This window comes from Hyperolius riggenbachi, chromosome 2 (genome assembly GCF_040937935.1).
Source record: "Hyperolius riggenbachi isolate aHypRig1 chromosome 2, aHypRig1.pri, whole genome shotgun sequence".
NCBI classification, from domain to species: Eukaryota; Metazoa; Chordata; class Amphibia; order Anura; family Hyperoliidae; genus Hyperolius; species Hyperolius riggenbachi.
The window spans coordinates 547,614,850-547,642,583 of NC_090647.1; the positions used below are offsets into that span (position 1 = coordinate 547,614,850).

Below are 27,734 nucleotides of genomic sequence, written 5' to 3' on the forward strand. Positions count from 1 at the left end.
GAACCGGCCCTGGTTTTGTGATTTCAAATCAAGACATCATTTTTAGCTGCAAAAACCAAATTTTTGCGCAAACCTAATCTGAATACTATCAACTACTAAGTTATTAGCTATTTATATTTTAAATCTGTGCCTGCAGAAAGTAAAAGCAATACCTAACTCAAATGCAACTTACAAATATCACGTTGTCTCACCCCCATTTGCTAATAAAATGATAAGAGAACAGTTCACTCATAGAATTTGTGTTCAAGATCATTGGGAAAGAGTCTGGACAACCAGTGCTTAGACACCAGGAATATGCATGGCAGAGGGAGGAATAGGGCAGAGTAATAAGTCATGCTGGGAGTAAGCTCCCAACATCACTCTTTACAAAGATAAAGGCTTTGAAGACGGTATATCTACGTCCTGCAGGACTTCAAGCGGAACTGAAGACTGTTATTTTTCAATAAAGTGCTAATGTAGGTATGTGCCTTTAAGGCTTACATACCTCTGCCCTGAGTAGTTTCGTTTACACAGGCTCACCCGGTCCTGTATTCTCCCCATTTAATCCTTTGACTTACAAGTCGATGACGAGCAGACAAGAAGAGCCTGTGTCTGACCTCTCTCCACTGCATCTGCCCCCTTTCTCCGCCCTTTCTCCGCCCCTCCGTGTTCCCTCCATGCTCCTTCTTGCCGCTAATCGTGAACGCGGCTCTTGGTCACCACAGCAAGCCCGGACAGTGGACACCAGCAGGAGCCGTCTCTCTGATCCTGGAGGCGCAGGAACTGACAGCGTGAGCCGGGACACCTTAAGGGGAACACTTCGTTCAAGATAACGAGGCAGCTGTCTACTGCTACTGCTGTCTGGCTACGCAGCAATGCCCTGGAAGTAGTTCTGGGCCGCTGCCATCTTACTAGGAGGGCGGAAGCACAGAAACGATCAAAAAATCTTCTGATCATGGTGACGGGGAGCGGCGAAAATACTATGAGCTTTGTCAGTGAAAAAAAGCTGATGCCGGTAATATGTTTATTATTCGTTTCAGTTAACATATTTCAGTTCCGCTTTCAGTTCCTGCTCAAGGACGTAGATATTCTTCTATTGCGGCTAATGGCTGTCGCGTACCCCTGCACTCGCTCCTGTGCACGTTCTCGCCACCGCCCGTTACTGGAGAGATCAGTAAATGGGAATGTTGTTCCCATTCATTGATCTAAGTCCTCATGTCAATGCTTGCTGGCATCAATTAGATGCCTGAGGTCATTGTAATGACAAAAGTAACAGATACACGTGTTACTTCCTGTTAGCATACTAACAGTACTCACAAGAAGATTATGCGTGGAGACATCTTGTGGCTAAATAGTAAAATTAAACTTACTTACATTTTTTTAAGAGAATCTGTATTGTTAAAATCGCACAAAAGTAAACATACCAGTGCGTTAGGGGACATCTCTTATTCCCCTCTGTCACAATTTCGCCGCTCCCCACCGCATTAAAAGTAGTCAAAAACAGTTTTAAAAAATGTGTTTATAAACAAACAAAATGGCCACCAAAACAGGAAGTAGGTTGAAGTACAGTATGTCCACACATAGAAAATACATCCATACACAAGCAGGCTGTATACAGCCTTCCTTTTGAATTTAAAGAGATCATTTGTGTGTTTCTTTCCCCCTGCAGCTCTCACCCACTGAAGAGTTACAGGCTGATTGTTTCTTCCTGCAGACAGCTCTGCCTGAGTCTGTAATTTCTCAGTATGTGACTCCTTTCACAACAGAGGATTTATCCAGCTTGTAAAAGATAAGAGAGCAGAGATGCTGCTGGCTTATGTAAATAACACACACAAATGGGAGTGTGCATTGAGGGGCCTGGAGAGGGGGCATGCATAGCAGATCACACTGAAGAGTTGGCAGCCTTCCAGACACAGGGTGACAAGTCCGACAGGGCAAAGATAAGCTGATTTATTACAGAGACGGTGATAGTAGAAAGTGCTGCAGTAAGCCAGAGCACATTAGAATAGGTTTAGGAACTTGTAGGATGGTAGAAAACCGGATGACATTTTTGTTACAGAGTCTCTTTAAAATAATTATACAGACAGATACCATTACAATTAACCCTTTACCACCTAGACTCTCCCACAGTTATCCAAATTTGCATTAAAAAAAAGCAATTAAAAAAATGCATAAATATTTATCTTGGGGAGTGATCTTTTTTAATATGTATGTCAAGAGGATTGTTTACTGTTATTTGTGAAAATATAGGCTTGTAATTAGTGATGGATGCAAAACTGAAAAAATGCACCTTTATTTCCAAATAAAATATTGGTGCCATACATTGTACCAGGGAAATATTTTAAACATTGCAATAACTGTGTGGGTTTTAATTACGATAGCATGTACTATTTTAAAACTATAATGGACGAAAACTGAGAAATTATGATTGTTTCCATTTTTTTCTTATTTTTCCCATTAAATTCCCATTTTTGCATTTAAAATAGAATAATTCTTAGCAAAATTTACCATCCAAAGAAAGGGTAATTGGTGGTGAAAAAAAAACAAGATGTAGATCGTTTTGTTGTGATAAGTAGTAATAAAGTTATTGGCAACTGAATGGGAAGAGCGCTGACAAGTAAAAATTGATCTGGTCCATAAGGGGAAAACCACCTCAGTGGTAAAGTGGTTAAACCCATTAATAATACAGCAGGAGGGTGATACTGATCGGGAATCAAAATCACGTCGCAAACGCATTGCACTAAAAATGTTTTCTGAGAATTCTATGAGTTTAACTGTACCTAGTGTTTTTTGATTCGCAAGCGATCAGAATCGAATCACATAACGCTGGCGGTGGAAAAGGGCTTTTGGCAGTAAGTGAATACTAGCCTCAGACCGCGCCGTACACGTGCCAAGCTCATTATCATGCAAATATATGCATGACATTCAGATGCACACATTATAAATGCAAACTTTACAACTAATGTATCTATTTGTTGGCAGCGAGGAGCCGGGAAGGCTGTGATGTGCTGCGCTTTACAGGGGGAAAAAAAGCTATTTGCATTTTCCTCTTGTGACAAATCAGACGCACTTAATGAAAGCGCATGCAAATGAGGCCATTCTGTCGCTGGAATGTTAAGAATGAGAATTAAAAATTAATGTGAAGAAGGAAAAAAGAAAAAAGCATGAATACTTACAAGATTCTAAACATTTAGGGCGGTAAAATGCTTAAGTACGAACGGAATGACTTAACACCGGAATTAAAGCGTTTGGAAATGGGACGGTTTTCCATTTTTCCTCTTTTCCTCCTGACAGAGGCATATTTGTGATAATTATTATTATAATTTATTTATATAGCGCCAACATCTTCCGTAGCGCTGTACAGAGTACAAAACAAATATTGGGGAGCATATATACATGAGAAGTTCAAGACACTGTACAGTCACGACATCCAGTAATACAAGTAAAAATACATACTGTACATTGGTTAAAGGAAACCAGAACTCACGTAACTAAAAAAGATGTGTACATACCTGGGGCTTCCTCCAGCCCCATCCGCTCCGATCGCTCCCACTCCGCCATCCACCGCTGCCCGCAGCTTTGGTGCCGGATCTCATCTTGGGAGGTGCCGACGGACCCGTCGTTGGCTGCTGTTGTGTGTGTGTACGCACCTTATTACTTCCTTCCAGGGGGGGTTATTAGTTGCCCAGTAGAGGAGGGTTCCGTGTGAGAATAGGGTTAGGTTGGGTTGCATTTTCTGATACAAATACATTGAAACCAATGGTTAGGTTGCACTTTCTGATAGCTATAAGTATAAATTATTGCAACCAGTTGCAAAATATTATAAAGTTGCAAACATTTTCACCACACCGGAACCCGACATTAGAGGTAAAGTAAGCAGGGATGCCGGGCAGAGCGGAGGGGAGCGACGATCGCCGGGGGAACGTCAGGGAGGTGAGTCCCGGAGCTCTTCTTCCCCCCTCTACTGCCGCTGTTTTCAGTGATCACTACAATTGGCCGGCGATTATAGTGATCATGTAATCAGGAGCCAATCGCTATGGCTCCTGTTTAGTGACGGGAGATGTCAGTTGTCACCACCCTCTCGGGTGTGTATGATCGCGTCGGGAGAGCTAAAAGCAGGTGGCATAAATCCTACACTGCATCAGGTTTAGGCAGCCACAAGTGCAGCATAGAATAACTACACGCTGTCCCCAGGAGGTTAAACTTGATAAGTTTGTATTCTAAAATATTTACATATGTCTGATATTATTATCAAGCTTGTGACCAGTAATGGTTAAAGTGGACCTGAACTCTTGCGCAAGATAAAAGGAAAACCTAGAGAAATGCACCCTGCATTTATTTTGTCAGTTTAGCCTGTCTAATTCCCGCTCATCTGTGACCAATTGTGTAATTTAACCTCTCAGCTGTGTGTCAACTGGCTACCTCAGCAGAACAGCTCATTTGTAAACACAGGATATTAACAATATATCTGCTTCCGGGAAAGCAGGAAGCAGACATACTGCAGATTTATTGCAGTATTACTATCTGCTGTTGCAAAGAAATGTTTTTCTTTAGAGGTTATTATGCTGTTGCTTATCTTTGGCCCAGTTCACACCAAAAACCTCTAGCAGATCTGCAAAACGCTAGAGGTTTTTGAAGCAGATTTCAGAGCGATTCTAGGCATGTTTTCTAAACATGCCTAGAGTTTTTTGGAGCGTTTTTATGTAGCAGATATCAGATATTGTTACAGTAAAGCTGTTACTGAACAGCTTCTGTAACAAAAACGCGTGGAAAACCGCTCTGATCTAGCGTTTTCCAGAGCAGTTTTCCACTTTCCTATACTTTACGCAGAAACGCCTCAGAAATCTAAAAAATGCTGCAGCCCCCGAGTTTGCGTTTTGGGGAAAAACGAGCCGCTCTGGTGTGCACCATCCCATTCACTTTCATTAGCCAAGCGGTTTCCCCCCTGCAAGCGTTTTAAAAAACACTCCAGAACCGCTCTGGTGTGCACCAGCCCTTTTAGAGCAGAAAGGAAGTTCTGAGTTAAGGTTTACTTTAATAGCTACCTTTATGACTGCATTCTCTATATACGATATATTTATGGATAATACTCTTTAAAAAAAATCTGCGTCTGAAAAGATGAATGAAGATGCTCAGAATGCCAGGGATGTAAAGAATGTCAATTGTTCTGTAGACATTTCCTGTACATATTTGATGTTAAACTTTCACACTGATTGAGCCGTCAAGGCCATCCGTATCTTTGTATGTTGTAAGAAAAGGAGTCAATGCAGACAAGGAGCAGTTGTATTCCGTAGATACATCACAATGCACCTTCACATCACATCTGAAGTGATCTGGGCTGAAGTCAAGGACGATGTCCTCGTATGAGATTCAGTGCGACTCGTGCCTTCTGACACCTTCTCTTTATTTCCTATTCATAAAAGAATTAAAATACAATTGCTGTACAACAAAGCCAAAAATTCCCCCGCATACCTTACCCCGCTATACAAGAATTATTATATGTATCCTGTCTGCATTTGTATGCTGGCTCAGAACAACGCGTCTATCGAAAAAAGGCGCATGGAAATTTGGTTGCCCAGTAAACCTGATTACATACCGATATTTTACTTTGGCTAAACCTAACCCTACTCTCATACAACCTCCCCCCCCCCCCGATGCTTAACCCTACCCCCCAGCACAAACCACCTACCTGATGCTTAACCCTAAACCCTCCACCACAGAAACGAACTACCTGACGCCTAACCCTACCCCCCAGCACAAACTACCTACCTGATGCTTAACCCTAAACCCTCCATCACAGAAACGAACTACCTGACGCCTAACCCTACCCTCCCAGCACAAACTACCTACCTGATGCTTAACCCTAAACCCTCCACCACAGAAACGAACTACCTGACGCCTAACCCTACCCCCCAGCACAAACTACCTACCTGATGCTTAACCCTAAACCCTCCATCACAGAAACGAACTACCTGACGCCTAACCCTACCCCCCAGCACAAACTACCTACCTGGTGCATAACCCCCCCCCCCCAGCACAAACTACCTGATGCCGCCCCCGCCCCACCACCGCAAGCAAAAAAAAGGCATAATTTGGTTGCCCTCAGTAGCCGATAAAAATCTGAAATCAGATTTCTGCGGAAATACCGCAACTCTGTAATTTTAGCTCAATTGCAGGACCAATCAGAGAGTGCAGAGTCAACTCAGAAGGATTTGGCCAATCATTGAATGCACAAAATGACCCCCAAAAAAGACTCCTTTTAAATTGGATATCGGAAAACAGAAATCAGAAATACGTGGAATCGGCTTTCAGCATTGGCGGAAATCAGACTTTTTGCAGAAACGGAAATCTGCATTTCTGACCATCCCTAGTGAAACAGGCCACAGATATCAAGAAAATGGACCTCTCTTTCTCTCCGTGACCGAAGCCTCTTGGCTAGGGTTGCACATTAATTGGGTGACGAGGCCTCTTGCACGATTGCACCGCTCTTATTTTTAGATTATTATATTTGAAGGTTGAGGAAACAAGGAAACAAGCTCATTATATGTCCAGTGCTGACCTTTTCTCCCGCGGACCCAATGTAGGCCGCGACTCCAAAATTCCTGCCCAATTCCACCTCCGGGGGAAACGCTCCCATGATGCTCTGCGAGCGCCCTCGGTGACATTAGCTGCATTACATACTCCCTGACATCCGCATTGATTTTTCACCATCTGCAGCAATTATGCTTTTCATTAGTTGTCACAAAATATATTTCAGATAATTTCCAGCCACCTAAATGCTCTATTATCTACTAGCAGACACAGATCAATACTCAACAAGTGTAGATCAACCCCGGAGCCCAGGAATTACAATTAAGCCAAGCTGAGAGCGTGCAGCGTGTGATTTACCGCTAAAGGGGTCATTAGCCGAGTTTCCTTGTCTTGTTTGCAGAATATTACATTTTTATTGAACCCAACAAACATTCGTCTCTTTATTTACAGCTACAGTAACGGGAGCTCTGGTTTCACCCTCTCGCTCTGGAGACGCCTGGGATTGCTCTCTGCGGGGGCATTCTTCAGCTCCACCAGATTTCATACACAAGAGTTTTGCTCTTGGCGCTACTTTGATTTTCTAATGTTATACTTACCCGCCCCTCCCCCCCACCACCACCACAGATAAAGCTCCTCCTCCTACAGATACAGTATGGTAAGAAAACTCCCCTCTTCTGCTAAAAAGCCACCCCTTTTATAAATGCAGCAACCTCAGAGCTCATGAGGTGATATTCTGTTCCAGAGTTTAGCTTTAACCACTTCACTACTGAGGGTTTTTTCCCCCTTCTGTACCAGAGCAATTTTCACCTTTCAGCACTCCTTCCATTTATTTACCAATAACTTTATTACTACTTATCACAACGAAACGATCTACAGTATATCTTGTTTTTCTCCACCAATTAGGCTTTCTTTGGGTGGTACATAAGAAGTATTTTATTCTAAATGCATTGTCATGGAAATAAGAATTAATTGAAAAAAAATCATGATTTCTGACTTCTTTTTGGCCATTATAGTCAAGTGGATAGTGATGCACCACTCTTGGTTAGATGGGTGATGTGCCGTGGCTTGGACCTGGCAGCACTCCTAGGTCAACGTCATACAAGAAAGAAGGTAGCCGGCACCATCCAATATAAATGCTCTTTTATTCTTCTATTTCCATGACAGCCATAATTGCAACGTTTCAGAGTAACATCAACTCCTTTCTCAAGCTAGGCTGTATGTCAAATGCATTTGACATACAGCTTAGCTTGAGAAAGGAGTTGATGTTACTCTAAAACGTTGCAATTATGGCTGTCATGGAAATAGAAGAATAAAAGAGCATTTATATTGGATGGTGCCGGCTACCTTCTTTCTTGTATGGCCATTATGGTTTTAAAATAAAACATTCAACTGTTGATAAAACCCACACATTTTATTTGCCCATTTGTCCTGATTATTGCAACGTTCAAAATATTTCCCTAGTACAATGTATGGCGCCAATATTTTGCGTCCATCACTAATTACAAGCCCATAAATTAAAAAAATAACAGTAATATACCCTCTTGCCATACATATTAAAAAAAGTTCAGTCCCTAAGCTAACTATTGATGTATTTTTTTTTATTGGCATTTTTTTTTTTTTAATGCAAAAAAATATTTGCCTACTATGGTAGAGTATGGGAGGGAAAGAGTTAATTTTATATAAAAAAAAAAATATTTTTTACAATGTAAGTGTAAGTTTATTAAAATAATTGTATGTAGGTGTAATTTTACTATTTAGCCACAAGTTGTCCTCGCACATTATTTCCTATTAGCGTACTATATGAAAGCGATCAGGAAGTAATGCGTGGACGTGTTACTTTGAAAGTTACAAATGACTGCGGAATTCATTGATGCCGGCGGTTATTGAGACGGGGACTCAGATTAATGAATGAGAACTTAGTTCCCAGTCATTCATCTCCCCACCAATGGTCAGCAGCGAGAACATGCACGGGAGTGAGCAGCGGCCGTCCACCACAACAGACGAATATCTACATCCCTGAGCAGTAACTGAAGTCCTGCAGGATGTATATACCTGAATCGAAAAAAAAAATGAATTGTATGTGTAGTATGGATAATGAATAAAGCATTAGTAGCAAAAAAAAAAAGTCTCATGTTTTTATTTTCAGTTATATAACTTTTTTTATATAAGATTGCATCATACTGTCATATTTGCAATTTACAATCCACACTCTGTCTTTTAAGCTATAAAACAGAGGAGAGCTAATGACCCTTTGAACTTTTCTGCAGTAAAACCTTATCAAAGCTGTCTTTCACTGTTTCTTGGCTGTTTAAGTGCTTCAGAAAACAGGGATGTGTTCAACCCAGTGGCTTACAGGTATTCTCCAATCAGTGGCCGGCCACACACAAACTCATCCATCAGACATATAAGTCAGCCACATTAGCTGACATCACCTTTGCTGCACTGGCGTAACAATAGGGGAAGCAGCCCTGCCCCCATGGGGGGCCCGCTCATGTCGGTTTTTAGGGGGACAGGAGCGGTCGCAGCATGAAGGGAGAGCTTTGCACATCAGCAGGGAGGGGGGACAGTCCCCCCCCCCCTCACCTTGGGCTCTCCCCTCCTGCATGTATCTAAATGGCAGCAGCGTCAGTGGTGGCAGCTATAATTACCTCCATTCACCACGGAGGTCTCCGATCTGCAAGGGCTTCACATTACTTCCTTACAGGCGCTCAAATTCTTGCAGGGGGGCCCAGAGACTTCTAGTTACGTCAAAGTGCATAGGACAGATGCCTGGTCACGTGCACCTGTCCTCTGTTAGACCCAAAGTGTGGCGTGGTTACGTCTATCATCCTTTGTATCACTGTATGTATTTATTGTCCATCACTGCATGATATATTGGCACTTTATAAATACAATTATTATTAATAATAATAATGGTAGCAGGAAATCTGGGCGCCCGTGGCTAATGGACAGTTTGGGCGCCCCCATAGGCGTTAATGCGAATATCGTTAATACAATGCCCAAATCAAACATGTGGGTGCCACCGAGGGGGGGGGGGGGGTTCAGGGTTAGGCACCACCAGGGGAGGTCTTAGGGGTAGGCACCACTAGGGGAGGTCTTAGGGTTAGGCCAAACCAGGGGAGGGTTTAGGGTTAGGCACCACCAGGGGAGGGTTTAGGGTTAGGCACCACCAGGGGAGGGTTTAGGGTTAGGCACCACCAGAGGATGTCTTGGGGTTAGGTACTACCAGGAAGGTCTTAGGGTTAGGCACCACCAGGGGAGGTCTTAGGGTTAGGGTTAGGCACCACCAGGAAGGTCTTAGGGTTAGGCACCACCAGGGGAGGGTTTAGGGTTAGGTACCACCCGGGGAGGGTTTAGGGTTAGACACCACCAGGAAGGACTTAGGGTTAGGCAGTAGCAAGGAGGTCTTAGGGTTAGGAACCAGCAAGGAGGTCTTAGGGTTAGGCACCAGCAAGGAGGTCTTAGGGTTAGGCACCACCAGGGGAGGGTTTAGGTGTGGTACCACCAGGGCACGGTTTAGGGTTAGGCACCACCAGGGGAGGGTTTAGTGTTAGACACCACCATGGGAGGTCTTATGGTTAGGCACCACCAAGGAGGTCTTGGGTTTAGGTACTACCAGGAAGGTCTTAGGGTTAGGCACCACCAGGGGAGGGTTTAGGGTTAGGTACCACCAGCGGAGGGCTTAATGTGGCCACACACCATACAATTAAAATATCCAATTTTTCACCAATTCGATAATTTTGATCGGTTGTCCCAAAAAAATCGAGAGCTTTTCTTTGTTTTCGATTGATAAATCCGATTTCCGAAATTTCAAACTGACTTTATCAAGAATTGTATGGTGAGTGATTGCTTGTCAATTACTTGATGCACAGTTCCAACCAATTTTTTCTGAGGTTTCAATTATTTTATTCATGATTGTGGAAAAATTGAACATAGGTGTGTGGTACATTGGTCAGATTTTTGAATTGTTACAATCATTCGGAAAAACTGATTGCAATTCTTGAATGGAACAGATATTTTAAAAAATTGTATGGTGTGTGGCCACCTTAAGGGTTAGGCACCACCAGAAGGATCATTCGGCAATATTATAACAATCTGTACTTATAATTTACATGTTTTCGGCTACACCAAGCGCCCATTTATCTTTGTACCTCTATTTCATGCACAAATAATAATAATATTCTATGTCCTGTCAGTGCCTTGTACACCCTGTACTGCTTCCTACAAATGCAGCAGTGCCTGCGGACCCTACAGCACCTATCTATGGCGGCTTATGCTGCTCTGATCAGATAAAGCTGTAATGTACAGAATATACGGATACACAGCCTGTAGGACTATTCCCCGCACGCTCCTTAATATGTCCTGTAAATCTCTATTTTTTTCCATACATTGGAATAAAATCCGGCATTAAGTGAAAAGTGTCTGGCGAGCTCGGCGGTGCATTATACCCAGAGATACTTCATATAGCCAGTCATCCCATTAGCAGCCAAAAAGCCTCAAATAACATGACACGCTGGAGGGAGTCACAGCCGAGCGGTAATTCAAAGCAACTAAGCAGCTTAGTTCATATTAAAACCGCTGCGTTCCCGAGCAGGCAACTTTCACTTTCCAAATCTCCGCCATGGTGTGAAAAACTGGTTAACCCTTCATGGGAGGAAGCCAGCCGGGCCAAGCCCTCTTCCTCTAGGCCTCACATCCGCACAACGACATGTTTACATTAGTGGTTTATTTATGGAAGTGTGTTGTCCTGGCTGTGGCATCTGTGGCACTAGACTGAAGTGTATTTCTGGCAAAAACGAATAAATAATACTTCCTCCCTCCCATCTGCGGCACTACACTGGGGCACTGCCCCCCCTGGTAATTACCCTGGCCCCCCTGAGTGCCCACCTGCTCCGTAAGGTGGCCAGGTTCACATTGGGGCGATTCTTCAGCGATTTGCTGATCGCCCTAGGGATAAATTCACACTGCAGCGGTTGAGATTTAGATTAATCACAAACGCACCGCATGCAGCGTTTCGGGGGCAAATGCTCTGTGATTCTCGTTCTATTGAACGGGAATCACAAGTGGAAATCGCGCTGTATTATGGCGAATCGCGAGATTTGGGCTGCCGAACCGTGATCGCAGACGCAATCGCGGTAAAAAGTCCAGGGTGAACCAACCCTTAACTGTTTCCTGGCTCCAGTCTCTGTTGGCAATAAGTAAACCAAGGGTCTTATCTATTTGCCATAAATACCTCACACTCCTTGCAAGATCCCTTGTAATTAATGTATCTGGATGACCCATATTTGCACCTACCTCCTTGTGGATTGTATGATTGTATGTTCTAACATTGCCAGTCAACAGGAGTCGAGTCTGAAGAAGGATTACAAGCTGAAAGCTTATGCTAGGTACACACCATACAATTTTCTGTTAGATTTACCTGCCAGATCAATTTTTTCCAACATGTCCGATCTGAATTTCGATCAATTTTTTTATTTTCTTATGGTTTTTTAACCACTTGCCGACCAAGTGATTTCCCATTGATCTGTGCTGGGTGGGCTCTTCAGCCCCCAGCACAGATCGTGTTGCAGGCAGGGCGATCAGACTTCCCCCCTTTTTTCCCCACTAGGGGGATGTCCTGCTGGGGGGGTTTGATCGCCGCCGCTCTGCTGTGCCTTGCGGACGGGGGGGGGGGCCTCCTCAAAGCCCTCCTCCGCAGCGCTATTCCCCCTTCCCTCTCCTTACCTCCCTCTCCTTCCCTCCCTCTCACTGGCTCTATGGGCGGTACAGGACGGCGATACGTCCTGTACCGCCTCTGATAGGCTTCAGCCTATCAGACGGCGGCGATCCCCGGCCTATCAGAGGCTGGGGATCGCCGATCTCCTTTACGGCGCTGCTGCAGCGCCGTGCAGTGTAAACACCGGGGATTTCTTCCCCGCGTGTTTGCATTTAGCCTGCGAGCCGCGATCGGAGGCTCGCAGGCAGTTCACGGAGACTCCCTCCGTGAACTGACATGGAATGGCCGCTCGAACGAGCGGTCGTTTCCATGGAAACCCGCAGACAACCAGTTTACGCCAATCGGCGTTAGCTGGTCGTCAAGAGGTTAATCTTTTTTTTTCAATCTTTATTTTAATAGATTTTCATTGAACTGAAAAAGCGATTGAAAAAAACTATAAAAAAACGATAGGTAAATCGATTTCAATTCAGATCGGAACATGTTGGAAACAATCGTTCTGGCAGGTAAATCTAACAGAAAATTGTATGGTGTGTACCTAGCATAACTGTTTTTCTTTTAAATTAGCCAATAAAGGAAAACTATGTTTTTGTTTTTTTTTGTTTTTTTTTTACAAACAGGAAGTTTTGAATCAGGATAATATAATTGCTGAACTAGGTAGCCTTAATTTTATCACCTGAGTTAGGCAGAAAAATATATAAAGCTCACCGCCATACAAACATTGATTTTGATCACCCAAATGGGCCCCACCAGCCATCCATCACGCCCCCTTTGTGCCCCCCCCCCCCCCCCCCCAAATGTAAAGCTGGAGCTGCCACTTCCCTCCTTCCTGGCCGTAATCCATAATCATAAAATACCATATATGGGAAAATAAGTAAATAAAATACCATATCCAACAGGGGCGTAACTGTAAATTATGGGCCTTCACAGCCTTTCCCTTGCCTACCCCTGGTGACCCTCACAGCCTAGGGGCCTATCTCACAAGGGTCGTAAAACACGTGTGGCCATAATAATCTTCACACCTATAACAAGTGGAGCCACAAAACACCTGTTCTGAAGGATGGACCCCTTTATCGCAGGGAGTGAGGTTGTACTTGGGGCCCTCTTTCAGGCCTGGGACCCCCTGGCATGGCAAGGGCTGCTACCTTGTAGTCACGCCCCTGATATCCAAGCAATCTGCCCTCTGCCAGAGATATCACTACCAGGGGAGCGGTCCATGCAGCTTCAGAAGGGCCCGGGGCTGCTGGGGCCTCAGCTAGTCATACTCTCTCCTTCCAGTAGAAGTGATCCTTTTCCAAAACAGCTGTTGTTATGGCCACTCCTGTTGTGATGAGTAGAGGGAATCCTATTGGCAACACTGTTATGGGAGGGAGATTGAGGTGGCGCATACGTGGCCCAGTCCACGCATGCATAGTAGCCCACTACAGTACCTGAGGTGAAAATAAACTCATGAGATAAGGGTACTTTCCCATCAGGACGTTGCGTTTGATGCGACGTTAAGGTCACACAACGTGCCCCTAACGCAACGCATTGTGCACAGTAATGGAACGAAAACAGCGCTTGCTTTACATATAAAAAAACAACAAAACATTACTGAGCATGTGCAACACAACTAACGCAGCAGATTCATTGCTAAACGCACAGCATGCAGCACTTTCTAATAACGCCTCACGTTACACACAAACGCAACGTGTGCACTGTGAATGTCGCACAGACTTAGTATTGCTGTGCGTTAGTCTGCGTTATGAAATTTTCTAATGTGCAACTTTAACGTCGCACTGTGAAAGAGGCCAAACAGTTGTATTTATCCTCCTACTCCTAAAAATGACTTTTTTTTCCTTTAGATACCCCATGCTTTTATTATATATTTTAAAGTGGATTGAATTTTTTTTTCCGTTTTTTTTTGCTCAGTGGCAGCCTATTAAAGAGAACCCGAGGTGTGTTTAAAGAATGTTATCTGCATACAGAGGCTGGATCTGCCTTTACAGCCCAGCCTCTGTTGCTATCCCAAACCCCACTAAGGTCCCTCTGCACTCTGAAATCCCTCATAAATCACAGCCGTGCTGTGAGGCTGTGTTTACATCTGTAGTGTCAGTCTCAGCTGCTCCCCCGCCTCCTGCATAGCTCCGGTCCCTGCCCCCGTCCCTTCCCTCCAATCAGCAGGGAGGGAAGGGATGCAGGCGGGGACCGTAGTTCTGCAGGAGGCGGGTAGAGCAGCAGACTGACACTATAGAGATAAACACAGCCAGCTCTGACAAGCTGTTTGTCAGCAGCACGGCTGTGATTTATGAGGGATTGCAGAGTGCAGGGGGACCTTAGGGGGGTTTGGGATAGCAACAGAGGCTGGGCTGTATAGGCAGATCCAGCCTCTGTATGCAGATAATATTCTTCAAACCCACCTCGGGTTCTCTTTAAGTGCCCCTAAATGAAAATACATGAACTATTGACCTCTTTCTATCTCTCCCCTGTCTTCAGAAGTTGTATTCTGTCAGGAAAGCCTTTATGGCTGTAATTTGTTTATCAGTGAGGTTTACTATATTCCCGACAAGGTACAGACAAGACAGAAGCTGTCACTTCCATGTCTAGAAATTAACTCTTTCAGGCAGCAAAATAAAACAAGTAAAACAGCCTGGTTATTAATATGTTTGGCACTGTACATACACGTTTATCTCATCATGTCACCTGTCGCCTCGGGTACATTTTAAAACTCACTTAGAAAATTAGATTGGCTTGCGTCATCTTTTCTCATCTGTATAGTGTGCGCTCACCTCCGGCAGGAGCAATACCGTGTCTGTATTATATGGATACGCCGTACCGCCCCAGGGATGCGTCGCAAGGTCCGCTGCCTCGCCGAAACCGATGTGAGCTATTTATCTGATGAATAGCAACACAGGAAAAGATTGTACCTTTCGGGTTTTTTCCATTGCGCAAATGCAACAGACACAACCAACTCATCATATATATATATATATATATATATATATATATATATATATATATATATATAGCCAATGATTAGCCGTTTTATCAAATGTGTTTTTTTTCTGCCTATTCCATTAAACCGACCTCAAAGCAAAAGTCAAGTGTTTCCCCTTAAAAAACAATATGTAAAGAGGAACTTTAAGGCTTCGTTCATATCTAAAATCGCTGACACCAGTGTTTCGCGATTTTGTGATTGATTTTTTTTAGCGCCTCCCGGCGCTTCCCTGTGCGGTACGAGCTTTTCTAAGCGCTTTTGCAGAGCGATTTGTTTTGTCACTTCCTGACGTCAGTTAGGAAGTGAACTCTTTGCCCCAGAAAATAATATTCTTAAAAGCGCTGGGGAAATCGCTATACAAAGGTTTTTTTTCAAGTGTTTTGCAATGCCGCTCCACCTTCCATTATAGGCAAATCGCCCCAAAAATGGTACAGGCGTCGCTTTGCTGAGCGGATCGGAATAAAACCGCTCAGATGTAAACTCTCTCATAGGGAATCATTGCACAAGCGATTTTAGGGCGATTTTGCAAATCGCCTACGCTTGAGAAGAGGTGAAAACGCCCTAGGTGTGAACATGCCCTAACTAAGAATTGCACTTCATCCCAGTCAGTAGCTGATACCCCCTTTCCCATGAGAAATCTATTCCTTTTCTCAAATAGATCACCAAAAGGGTCTGTATGATGTTGTGGTGAAACCCCTCCCACAGTGTGATGTCATGACCATGGTCCTGACAGTTTGCTGTCTGTGAACCTTTTTGCATTGTGGGAAATAACAGCTTTTTCCTACTGCCAAACAAGCAGTATCTCCCTCTGTGCATAGAACTCTCAGTAACAAACATTCCGTACAGATCACCTGGCAGAACTAAAGATGTCACCACCTGTGATACATTTCAGAATGTAAATCCGGGAGAGGAAAGATTTTACAATGGGCAAACACTGACTACATAATCTATAAATGAATATTGTAAACAATAAGCATTTTTATTCATTATCAGGCCCGGATTTACATCACAGAAGCCTATAGGCACAGATGACCTGGCACCTTAGACTTCGCCCTCCATGAACCTACAGATACTGCCAAATCGCACTGCTGCTGACTGGCCCGGCTAACACTTCTCCCTTACTTCTCTTGCCCGTCATAGGTAACTACAGGTGTCCCTTAGCATTTGGTATCCAGAGGTATCCTCAGCATCAGGGGGGTACCTAGAAATCCCCAGGCCCCCCTGCAAAAAAAAATCCGGGCCCCCCCCACTAGGGCCCGCTCAGGGACTTTTGGGGGCAGGAGGGGTCTGTAACGATCGGTGTCAGCTTGCAGAGAGGATCCGATTATTGGTGATCTGCAGTATCACCAAGAATACAGATCTATACCTGATTATGGATGATCTGCAGAATCACCAATAATACAGATATAGTGCTAACCTCTGGACACCTCTAAATAGGTATATAGTGAGTGTTTGGTGTAACAGTATGACTTTGAGTAACCCACCTGAAGAGCAGGTGGCCCTAGGCAGTACAGGAAGTACTGCTATAGAGAGTACAGAAACCTTCCAGCAGTCTGAGATTCTCCAAGGGGTGGAGTCAGGCTGAAGGTAGGAAGGACCAGAGAGTGAGTGACACTTGGAGGTGGATGTCACTGAGTGATCTGGAGACTATCTCTTTGGTGGAGAGAGATAGCTCTCGAGGTCGGGCAAGCCAGGTCGGCAACACACGGACAGACAAAGTACATAAGACAGAAGGCTGATTCGGTATCCAAGTCAGGCAGTGTTTGGCAACGTGATATCAGATATGCGTGGTACTGAATCAGAAAGCAGAGGGATAGTCAGGAAAGCAACAGGTCATAACAAATATCAAACAATGCCTAGTCTTGGGTGTGAGGTCCGTGGTCTCTACACCCTGGAACTAGTCTGATGTATAACAGAATGATAACACAAGTTCCCTAGTCTTGGGTGTGAGGTCCGTGGTCTCTACACCCTGGAACTAGTCTGATGTATAACAGAATGATAACACAAGTTCCCTAGTCTTGGGTGTGAGGTCCGTGGTCTCTACACCCTGGAACTAGTCTGATGTATAACAGAATGATAACACAAGTTCCCTGGTCTTGGGTGTGAGGTCCGTGGTCTCTACACCCTGGAACTAGTCTGATGTATAACAGAAGAAAAACACAAGTTCCCTAGTCTTGGGTGTGAGGTCCGTGGTCTCTACACCCTGGAACTAGTCTGATGTATAACAGAATAGTAACACAAGTTCCCTAGTCTTGGGTGTGTGGCGGTGTTTCAACTTACCTTCCCTGGGATCCAGATGCCGGCAGCCGTTCCTCTTCCGGTCCTCGGAAGCTCTGGATCCCTCGAGCGAGATCACTGTTTGTCGTCATGACGAGTGACGGCGATCTCACTTTAGGATTACAGTGCCACCAAGAGGATGGAGGGAGATTTGCATCGCTGGATCCCAGGGAGGAGAGCAAGTGCAGGGCTGCCGAGGATCTCACTACGGTATGATTTTTTCCCTGAATGTAGAGTCTAAAGGCATGTGAAAAATTTGCAACGTTTTTAGACACTAAAATCCGGAAATAATCACACCTCCAGGGAGGTTAAAAAGTACCGAGCCAAAGCTTGGGTACAAAATGAGATATTTACCTAAAGAGAGGGAAACCTCAGGATCCTACTGAGGTTTACCTCTCTCTTCTAATGTCCCCTGTCGCTGAGTGTGCCCCCCCCCCCCCGAAGATTAGCGACAAGACATTGTTGCTAATCCTATCAGGACCAAACAGCTCTTCTGTGGCCGCGCAATAGCCAACCCATCCCGCCTGTGCATGTGCAGTAAGCTGGAGCTGCGGGCTCTATGGTACTGCGCATGTGCACGCGGGGTAGTGCGGCTACTGCGCGACCACACTTCAGGAAGAACAGCTGCGTGGCCCCGATGTGGAGGGGGGCGCCCTCAGCGAGGGCGGACAACAGAATACAGAAGGAAGCCTCAATAGGATTCTGAGGCTTCCCTCTCTTTAGGTAATTATCTGATTTTGAGGGGGCGTGCATAACTTGTACCTATCACAGCACCTTCCTCTCTGGGTCGACAAAGCTTGACAAAGAAAAGAAGATAAGATACAGTATATTACAGAGACAGTGCAACTAGGAAAGGCTGCAGTAAGACAGACCACATTAAAACAGGTATAGGAATTTATAGGATAGAGGAAATAAGGCTGAAAATTTTGTTACAGAGTCTCTTTAAAGAGTATCATGCTGTTGAGTATCTCTTAGAGCAGAGAGGAGGTGTGAGTTCAGGTCCACTTTAAGCCCTTTCATCAAATACACAAATAAGAGCGGGTGGGTCGGGGTGACAGTAACAGATTTTGTTTGTGGAGGGACACAATCCGTGACATCTGCTCTAATCTACAGCAACATATTGATGGCCCAACGCCCTCTAATTGCCCTGACTAAAGGTGTATGGTAAGGCGGGTAATGGAGCGGGCCTAATGGCACTGCGGCAGCGCAGACACAGCTATTAAAATGTCACAGCCTCCTGCCCCAGCACCTCTTTAGCAGGGAAAACATGTGCATTATTATCAATATCTCCATAAACGGCATCAGAACCCCCCCGACTGCCACCAGATTATATTAATGGCCATTCTCCTCTGCTGGGCTATAACTCATTAACTGGTGCCTCATTAATTAGCACACCGTCCGCTCTGGGCATGTATTAAGAAGGCAGAAAATACAAAAATCCATCTCCATTCAGTGGTAATGGCTGCTGCCTGACTGTGAAATCAGATTAGTTTTTAAGGGGAGCCATTCTCCGTTCCTATCCGCGGGACTCCACTCTGGCCTGGATTATGATAGGTACAAGCCAGAGCTACAAATCATAGAGGCCTATAGCAAGATTGTGATAGGCACCGCCCATTAGCATGCATCGGATCCCCCTGACGCCGATACTTAACGCTAATCGACTCCGCCTCTTTCTGAATTATCTGCCAATAATTACATCTAAATGCCGGGCCAGGTTCTCTCATGAAGCAAGGTGAGACATTTGCGTCAGGCGCAGAGATTTCAGGGGCAGCATTTTTGTACTGTGTGTACCTTCCTGAGGAGGAATGGAGGGGCTGGGGGTGAGCAGTTTGTTTGTCACAGGCTCACAGCCAGCCAGTGTGCTATTGTGTTGAGCTGCTGCATGTCATGTGAGAACATTAAATGAAGCAGAGTAAATTGTTGGGTGCTGTCCAATCATTCCAAATCGGAGAGAGGGGGCGGCACATCCTCACAAGTTTCCCTCAGGCAGCAAAACGTTTAGAGCGGGCCCTGACTAAACCTAACCCTATTCTTACACTAGCCCTCCTCTACAGATGCCTGCCCTTAACTGGTCCCCTGGCACCCGTCCAATAAAGGCGCCTGGTAATATGGGCGCCCAGTAACGTCAATATTAAAATATCGGCAACAGATGCGGATATTTTACTATAAAAGTGTCAAATATCAGTATTAAATACCAATATTTTACTATGGCCAATCCTAACCCTACTCTCACACAGAACCCTCCCCCTCTGATGCCTAACCGCCCCCCCCCCCCCCCCACAAACTACCGACCTAACGCCTAACTCTTAAACCCCCCACAAACTACCTACCTGACGCTTAACCCTTAAACCCCTCCCCCACACAAATTACCTATCCGATGCTTAACCCTTAACCCTTCCCCCCCCCACACACACACTTACACACTACCTGCCTAATGCCTAACCCCTCCGCACACTAGCTACCTAAGGTCCTGTTTACAGTGGCCACAATGGAATAATCGCATCACATCTGCGGGTAACCCCCCCCCCCCCCCCACACACACACACACAAATTCTTAGGCGCCGCAATGAGCGCCTAAAAATATCAGCATTTGGGTCACCCGAGGTGCACGATATATAGCGGGCTCTGTACCGGTGTCCACTTTTTACCGGTTGCCTAAATTACCGATAAAATGTACTGGGGGCACATACATGACTATATATCCTGGGGCTGCCTGATACTGGGGACCCATCTGACTATATATCCTGGGGGGTGCCTAATACCGGTGGCACATCTGACTATATTTCCTGGGGGGAGCTGCCTAATACTGGGGACACATCTAGCTATTTATCCTGGGGGGCTGCCTAATACTGGGGGCACATCTGACCATGTATCCTGGGGGGCTGCCTAATACTGGGGGCACATCTAGCTATATATCCTGGGGGGCTGCCTAATACTGGGGGCACATCTGACTATGTATCCTGGGGGGCTGCCTAATACTGGGGGCACATCTAGCTATATATCCTGGGGGGCTGCCTAATACTGGGGGCACATCTGACTATGTATCCTGGGGGGCTGCCTAATACTGGGGGCACATCTAGCTATATATCCTGGGGGGTGCCTAATACTGGGTGCACATCTGACTATGTATCCTGGGGGGCTGCCTAATACTGGGGGCACATCTAGCTATATATCCTGGGGGGCTGCCTAATACTGGGGGCACATCTAGCTATATATCCTGGGGGGGCTGCCTAATACTGGGGGCACATCTGACTATGTATCCTGGGGCTGCCTAATACTGGGGGCACATCTGGCTACATATCCCAGGGGTGCCTAATACTGGGGGCACATCTGGCTATATATCCTTGGGGGGTGGCTAATATTGGGGGCACATCTGACTATATATCCTGGGGGGGCTGCCTAATACTGGGGGCACATCTGACTATATATCCTGGGGGGCTGCCTAATACCGGGGGCCCATCTAGCTATATATCCTGGGGGGCTGCCTAATACCGGGGGCACATACATGACTATATATCCTGGGGCTGCCTGATACTGGGGACCCATCTGACTATATATCCTGGGGGGTGCCTAATACTGGGGGCACATCTGACTATATATCCTGGGGGGTGCCTAATACCGGGGGCACATCTGACTATATATCCTGGGGGGTGCCTAATACTGGGGGCACATCTGACTATATATCCTGGGGGGTGCCTAATACCGGGGGCACATCTGACTATATATCCTGGGGGGTGCCTAATACTGGGGGCACATCTGGCTATATATCCTGGGGGGTGCCTAATACTGGGGACACATCTGGCGATATATCCTGGGGGGGCTGCCTAATACTGGGGGCACTTCTGACTATTCTGGGGGGCTGCTTAATACTGGGGGCACATCTGACTATATATCCTGGGGGGTGCCTAATACTGGGGGCACATCTGGCTATATATCCTGGGGGGTGCCTAATACTGGGGGCACATCTGACTATGTATCCTGGGGGGGCTGCCTAATACTGGGGGCACTTCTGACTATTCTGGGGGGCTGCTTAATACTGGGGGCACATCTGGCGATATATCCTGGGGGGCTGCCTAATATTGGGGGCACATTTTTTACTTATACTGGGACATGTTTTTTTAAGATCCCCAGTAATGAACACCAGTCTCATAACGTAGATTTATAAAAGTCCTCCTGCCAAGCTGGTGCCTGGGACAGCATCGATATACTGCAGTTCTAGCACAAAGTGGTTAAATATTAAATAGCACTATACATTACCTTACAGGTCTGATCCGCAAACAAACGGCGAGGGAGGAGTGAAATACGAGCGCTCTCACAGCGCGCTTTACAGTCTATTTAGTTTAACCTGCTCTGCTGCTGCTGGGACTGGAGAAGGCGGAGGAAACCCCCCAGAGCTTCACAGACATAAAGATCCTTTGAATTGAAATTTCTTTTGTAAGTCGTTTACTTAATTGTGACTTTCAATGACTTCTAACATGTGAGATTAGTTTGTGGGAATCATTTGCATGCGGTATACAATATCGCTGTTATTATCACAGTAATCATCCTCCCACGTATGTATTAGCAGAGCTGACCAATGACACGCTGAGAATTTATGGCTTGCATGCAAATGTAATGCAAATTGGATGCAGCTTGAAATTGGGCCAGTTAACTAGTAAACCACTGAGAGGTTTTTTCCCTTATAGACCAGAGCAATTTTCACATTTCAGCGCTCCTCCCTTTCATTCGCCAATAACGTTATCACTACTTATCGCAACAAAATTATCTATATCTTGTTTTTTTTTTTTTTGCAACGAATTAGGCTTTCTTTGGGTGGTACATTTTGCTAAGATTTATTTTAATCTAAATGTATTTTAACTGGAACATTAAGAAAAAACTGAAAAAAAATTCATTATTTCTCAGCTTTCAGTCATTATAGCTTTAAAATAATACATGCTACATAATTAAAGCGCACATATTTTATTTGCTCATTTGTCCCGCTTATTACACCATTTGAATTATGTCCCTATCACAATGTATGGTGCCAATATTTTATTTGGAAATAAAGATGCATTTTTTCAGTTTTGTGTCCATCACTATTTACAAGCTTATAATTTGAAAAATATTAGTAATATACCCTCTTGACATGCATATTAAAAAAGTTCAGACCCTTAGGTAACTACATTTATTTGTGTTTTTTTTTTTTTTATTGTAATTTTTTTTTCATTAAAAAGTTTATTTGGGTATTTTTTGGGAGAGTGTGGGGGGTAAACAGTAAATTTTAAATGTAATTGTCTATCTGTTAATGCAAAAATTATATGTAGATGTAGTTTTACTATTTGGACGAGAAACTTTTTTTACTCAGAAGGATCACGGCTTCTCAGAGAAGCCATTGGCCTTTCTTACGGGGACTTAGATCAATGAACGGGAACTGATTCATTGATCTCTGGGCTAACAGTTGGTGGCACGGTACCGCACGGGAGCAAGCGGACGCGCAGCAGTAGCCTTTTGGACGTAGCAGTTACGTCCAAAAGGCTTAAGTAGTTAAACTACCATAAGTAACAGTTAGGTCCATAAATATTTGGATAGAGATAACTTTTTTTTTATAGTTTTGGTTCTGTTTTCCATGGACTTCCAGGTCTTTTAGCGTTGCTGAGTTCACCAGTGCTTGCTTTTTTTCTCAGGATGTACCAAACTGTAGATTTTGCCACTTATAGTATTGTAGCAATTTCTCAGATGTTTTTTTTTTCTGTTTTGGCAGCTTTAAGTGTACTTGACATGACTTAAAAGTAAAAATAAAAGTACTTGCAGTCCAAGGTTTTAATGTATTTTGCACATGGACACCACTTTCTATGTATTAAAAATTGTAACTCGAGTCATTTGTAAGTAGTGGACTGCCTGTACTGGATTTGTTTTGAATGATTTCAAAATACCACCATTCCACAGTCTTCCTGAGTGCTCATCCAGACAAACGGCTAAATGGCGTGCTAATTGCACTATTTAGCTGCTCAATTGGTGGGGTTAAAGAGAACCCGAGGCGGGTATTTGAAATCTTAAGAGACCACAGAGGCAAGTCCTGTGCATAATGACATGCCTCTGAGTCTCGCTATTGCCGCCTTCAGTCCCCCTCCCCCCCCTGGGGTCTCCTGTGCCCCCCTGTAAAAAGCGCCTGGCTAGCGACAGTTTCCTTGTCGCTAGCCATCTATTTACTTTCTGTATGTCATTTAATGCGCGCTCCCCCGCCTCTGTCCCCGCCGCTGCCCCGCCTTCTGTGAGCTTCCTCCAATTGGAAGCTAAGCTGCGACCTGGGAGGTACTTCCTGGGTCGCAGCTTAGCTTCCGATTGGAGGAAGCTCACAGGAGGCGGGCAGCAGCTGGGACAGAGGCGGGGGAGCGCGCATTGAATAGGCTGCCACTGATTACAGACAGTAAACATTCAATCTATTTTGTACATTTTTAAATATAAAATATAACATGAGATACTTTTAAAAAGTCATTTTTAGGAGCAGGAGGATAAATACAATTGTTTATCTCATCAGTTTATTTTCACCTCGGGTTCACTTTAAAACTACCTGATATGAAATTAAGTCACGGGGAACAATAGTCGGGGAGGGGGCATGCTGGGACTTGTAGCTCATCGTTGGCCGCAAATTGTCCAAGCTTTCCTTGCACCCAGCTGCTGCCAGACCCCCAGTGGCTGGGCTGACATATTTCTGTGCATTACTGCCGCAGTACAGAGAAAAAAGTTAAGCTAATCCTCTTTTTCCAGATTGAGAAGTGGGGGGTTGGTGAGATCGTTATCTTCAGCTGTGTACTGCATGCCCGTTCCACTGCTATCCTGCAAGTTCCTTCTCGCCTAATTGAACATCAGATCCCCGGCTCTGCTTCACAGCAACCGAGGGGCCTTGTCAGGGAAAAACACACACGTGAATTCAGCGAATAAAAAAAGCCGGACAGTGATAGACCGCAAAACCTGCGCCCCATCCAAGGGATGTTAGGGGATTTTTTTTTTTTTTGAAATGTCATCAACAGACTAAAAATAGCCTGAGATATCTTAAAAAACTTGGAACCGCTGGCAGGTACAATGGAAAAAATACAATTTAAAGGCATAAAAACTATGGTTCGTTTTTCTCTAATAAAATATGGTGACAATTAAATATTAAAAAAAAGTGAAATAAAAAAGTTTTTTTTTCTTTGAAATTTCGATAATTTTTCATCTTCTGTTTAAAACAACTTTTCAGCACTTTTTTTTTTTTTTTAGCGCAAACAACATTAACACACCTTTCTTTGCTACTAATGTTCTATTTCTTAGCTGTACTATACATTCAATCCATAACCCCCCCCCCCCCCCTCCTATCATCAGAATTATCAAGGCCTCTTGTTTTGGGTATAAAAATACATACAGTACATTCACATTTAATTGTAAGTTAGAAAATGTGTGGAATTTCCATGAATCCAACAGTCATATATACACTGTTATCAGGGCCGGATTTAGGCCAAGGCTCCTAGGCCATGGCCTAGGGCACCACAGGAGGAAGGGCACCAAATCAGCAGGCTAACCCGGTGCAGCATTTGCATGCTTGCGAATACTACAATGCAGGGAGATCAGGCGAGTGACTGACTGCGGTACTCTGCTGCCTGCGGCCTGTGCATGTTTGCATTGTGGCCGGTGGCTATGGACTTGGGCAGGGGAAAGGGGGGAGGAGTCATCTGGCTACCTATACTATAGGGAAATGGGAGGGGTCATCTGGCTACCTATACTGGAGGGAAAGGGGAGGAGTCATCTGGCTACCTATACTAGAGGGAAGGGGGAGGGGTCATCTCACTACCTATACTGAAGGGGGGCGGCTGGTGACAGTGGCCTAGGGCGGTAAGGAGTACAAATCCGGCCCTGACTGTTATATTCTTCCTTTACATATTTGTATCATTATATAAATAATATCACTATTTATTATTATATGAATGTCTGTAATCACTTCACATTGCCGTGTTGAGTTTATTTCTTAAACAGGAGTTTAGACAAAACTTTCAGATTTTATTTTGCATAGAACTGGAAAAAGTTAGGACCTCTGGTAGGCTTTTATTATGTTGTTGTTGGGGAGAGATGCCCCACTTCCTGTGATGTCACCAGGAACAGGAAGTGAGTGACCTTCTCCAGCATAAGCCGTAGAAATGAGTGGATAATTCACCTAACATCGACTGACCAGTCTTCCTGGGCAAATACATTTACTGTCATCTGAATAATTATAATTGGCTAACTTATCAGCAGTGAGTTGCTTTCATTTGCTACCTCGGCTTCCACTTCCTAAATGACTTGAGATTTGCCTGTTGAGAGAACTGTCCACTTATTTCTAACCGTCAGAAAGCAACGAAAATCTGATAACTAAAAAGTCGGTTGCCTACTTTCTATATTAAAATATTCACTTGCTTACTCACTGTCTTGTTACCAGCAGCAGTAGAAAGTAAGACAGTAGAGGAAATTAGTGTAATGGGGATATAGACAGCAAAACAAAACCATGTGCTGGGCAGTGCCGTTTCTTGGACAGTGCCGTTTCTTGGGCAGTGCCGTTTCTTGGGCAGTGCGGGCAGGGCGACAGCCCTGGGTGCAGACCGGTAAGTAGAAGAAGGGGTGGTGCAGGCAGAATGACATAACCGTTAGGGAGCTGGTGACGCGCGGTGCAGACAAATGGAAGTAGAAGATTACCAGCTTAATCACCTTCCTTGACTCCTCCTGGGCTGCCTGCGTCAGACGCAGGGGCATATCTTGGTAATATAGAGTCTATGGCAAACGCTGAAATTGCGCCCCCCCCCCCCCCCCCCATTCCCAGGTCAGAACCCCTTTCTCGCCTCCTTGTGTTATGGCTGCCTGTGTTTTTTGGCTCGGGATATTGCTGAAGCTACTTTTTTTGAAATATCTCTTCTTATTCCCTCTCTGTCCTCTTTTTTTTTTAACATTAACGCCATGTGTGCCCTACATAAGTTAAATAGCCATGCTACCAAGATAACAGACTTAATCTGATCTGAGTTCTGGGTGACAGGGAGGCATGGGGGCACAGCACAGGGGCAGGCATGGAAGCGCAGCACAGGAGCAGGCATGGCAGTGCAGCATGGGGCATGGTGCTGTGGCGCCCATGGCACGGGCCATGCCTGTACCCCTCTAGATACGCCTCTGGTCCGATCTCAAGTCATCCTCACGTTACCACCGCATGATGACATCTGGGCCCATATGCAATTCACTTTTCTCCTGTGTTTTCTCCTAGGTGATATTTTTATACCTTGTCATACAATGCCTTTAAACCAGAAAAGCAAGCAAGCAAGAACATTCTCAAAATAATTTTGATAGTACTTTATGCACCAAATTGTTGGTACTTTTTCAGTTGTAAAATGTTTTAAAAGTTATTGTAAAGATAAAATGAAAATTGTCTCCTAGGAGATACTCTAGGAGGAAAAGTTAATTGCATATGGGCCCTGATGTCCTGTAGCGGTACTGCAGGCTGTCAGTGCGCGCCACCCATGGAGGAGTGGGTTTCCGGGCTCTCTTCGCCTGTGTTTTCCTGGTCTCTGCTTCCTCCTGGATGAGCGTCTGGTCACTAGTAAGTAGACAGATCTACTTGTGACCTGTGGCAGTGTGACTGTCCCTAAAAAGTAAGGGTTCCGGAGTCCGGGGGGGGGGGGGGGGGGGGGGGAGGGGGCACAATTTTTACACCATCGCCCTGGGTGCAATTTAGCCTAGAAACTGCCCTGGTGCTGGGATTGATTCAGCGGCCTATGGACACAAAAAAATAGCGCCTGAAACCCTGTCCAACAGTAATAGACACAGCCATAACCACGGCTTGTCAAACTGGGCTGTGCTTTTTATATATACTGCATATATTAATGTAACTTTATTAATAATGCTATAACCTATTACTTAGCGCTGTCACTGTCACAGTAATAGCAAGGACTTGCTCATGCTAGTCAGTATTATTGTAATTTGCTTCAGAAAAATGCATCGTGTTGTAGTAAAACGCGTGAGCTCGATCCACATTTGCGAACGATCCGGAAGTCTTTCTGGACTGCAGCAGTAAAATGATAAAAGTCTCCCAACATCAGCAATTAATTCGGATGATTCCACATGTGCAGCATGTGATTTAGATGTTGGGCACAGTATGTTGTTTACCCCTTTAAAAGCATTTAATATCCCCACTTTATAATATCCCCACTATGTCTATATACAGCAGTATATTTAATGTAGCTCCGCACCTTTAACCTCTCCTTCCTAATTAAAAGCCCATTTCTG

The 27,734-nt window shown here is 44.8% G+C and overlaps 1 protein-coding gene across 1 annotated transcript in view; it reads right to left on the reverse strand.

Moving 5' to 3' along the window:
* Positions 1–27,734, reverse strand: part of STYXL2 (serine/threonine/tyrosine interacting like 2) — a 164,780-nt gene that overhangs the window by 14,587 nt on the left and 122,459 nt on the right. The window lies entirely within an intron of this gene.